Below are 2,275 nucleotides of genomic sequence, written 5' to 3'. Positions count from 1 at the left end.
CAGCCCTGGCCCCAGTTATCCCAGTGCTGGATGCTGTGCAGGCACAGCCCTGGCCCCAGTTATCCCAGTGCAGGCACAGCCCTGGCCCCAGTTATCCCAGCCTGGCACACCAGGAGCCCTGGCCCCAGTTATCCCAGTGCAGGCACAGCCCTGGCCCCAGTTATCCCAGTGCAGGCACAGCCCTGGCCCCAGTTATCCCAGTGCTGGATGCTGTGCAGGCACAGTCCTGGCCCCAGTTATCCCAGTGCAGGCACAGCCCTGGCCCCAGTTATCCCAGTGCAGGCACGGTCCTGGCCCCAGTTATCCCAGTGCAGGCACAGCCCTGGCCCCAGTTATCCCAGTGCTGGATGCTGTGCAGGCACAGCCCTGGCCCCAGTTATCCCAGTGCAGGCACAGCCCTGGCCCCAGTTATCCCAGTGCAGGCACAGCCCTGGCCCCAGTTATCCCAGCCTGGCACACCAGCCCTGGCCCCAGTTATCCCAGTGCTGGATGCTGTGCAGGCACAGCCCTGGCTCTGGCTCTCCCTGCCCTGGAGGTGCGGTGTGGCTCAGGCTGGTGTTTCCCTTCCCGGGCTCGGAGCTGGCAGAGGCGTTCCCAGTCCCGTGCTCCCCTCCCGGGCTGCGGGGGCTGCTCGGGTGCCCCGGCAGGGAGAGCAGAGGAGCTGCCAGCGCTGGAGCTGCCCCGGGTGACCGCCACCCTCCTGCCCCAGCGGCCGCTGTCCCCGCTCCGCACAAACAGCTCTTGTTCCAAGCCCCGGAACAGAACCCGGCTCCGTCCCAGCTCCTGCCAGCTGCACGCAGGACAAACAGCCCGCGCCTCCTTCCGCAGCCCGGGGTCAGCCTGGCAGCGAGGGGACAGCGGGGACAGCCAGGGGGACAGCCAGGGGGGACAGCCAGGGGGGACAGCGGGGACAGCCAGGGGGACAGCCAGGGGACAGCCAGGGGGACAGCCAGGGGGACAATCAGGGGGACAGCCAGGGGGGACAGCCAGGGGGACACGCAGGGGGACAATCAGGGGACACCCATGGGGACACCCAGCGGGGACACCCTGCGGGGACACCCAGGGGGACACCCAGGGGGGACACCCAGAGGGACACGCAGGGGGGACACCCAGGGGGGACAATCAGGGGACACCCAGGGGGACACCCATGGGGACACCCAGGGGGACAATCAGGGGACACCCAGAGGGACAGCCAGGGGGGACACCCAGGGGGACAATCAGGGGACACCCAGGGGGACACCCAGAGGGACACCCAGGGGGACACCCAGGGGGACACCCATGGGGACACCCAGGGGGACAATCAGGGGACACCCAGAGGGACAGCCAGGGGGGACACCCGGGGGACACTCAGGGGGACACTCAGGGGGACACCCAGCGGGGACACCCAGCGAGGACGCCGAGCGGGAACACCCATAGGGACACCCAGGGGACACCCGGGGGGACACCCATGGGGACACCCGGGGGAACACCCAAGGGGTCACCCAGGGGGACAATCAGGGGACACCCAGAGGGACACCCAGGGGGACACCCAGGGGGACAGCCATGGGGACACCCAGCGGGTACACCCATGGGGACACCCAGAAGGACACCCAGAGGGACAGCCAGGGGGGACACCCGGGGGACACTCAGGGGGACACTCAGAGGGACACCCAGCGAGGACGGCGAGCGGGAACACCCAGAAGGACACCCAGAAGGACACCCAGGGGACACCCAGAGGGACACCCAGAGGAACACCCAGAGGGACACCCAGCGGGTACACCCATGGGGACACCCATGGGGACACCCAGGGGACACCCAGAGGGACACCCAGCGGGTACACCCATGGGGACACCCAGGGGACACCCAGGGGGACACCCAGAGGGACACCCATGGGGACACCCAGGGGACACCCCGCGACAGCCGCGGGCTCCGGCCGAGCGCCCGAGCGCGGCTCCTCGGGGCAGCGGATCCCGCCCGCCCGCTCCTCCTCCCGCAGCCACGCAGATCTCCCTCTTCTCCTCCTTCCCAAGGTCTGACTTCCCAACTTGGAGCGTTTTCCCTCTTCTACCAAAGGCACAGGAAATTCCGAGCCCACTCTTTATTGACCTAAACAAGGTCAATATGTGTATGAAAATTCCAAATTGTGGCTATTCATACTCTATTTTATTCATATTCTATTGGTGGAAAAAAAAGAAGCCATCTCACTCAGACTGGAGTAATCCACTGGATTTAATACATTTTTTTTTTTTTTTCCAAACCCAGAGAATGTCACCGCGAATCCAAAGTCCATCCACCA

The sequence above is a fragment of the Oenanthe melanoleuca genome, chromosome 27 (assembly GCF_029582105.1).
Source record: "Oenanthe melanoleuca isolate GR-GAL-2019-014 chromosome 27, OMel1.0, whole genome shotgun sequence".
In the NCBI taxonomy this organism is placed as follows: Eukaryota; Metazoa; Chordata; class Aves; order Passeriformes; family Muscicapidae; genus Oenanthe; species Oenanthe melanoleuca.
Note: the sequence above shows the minus strand (reverse complement) of the source record.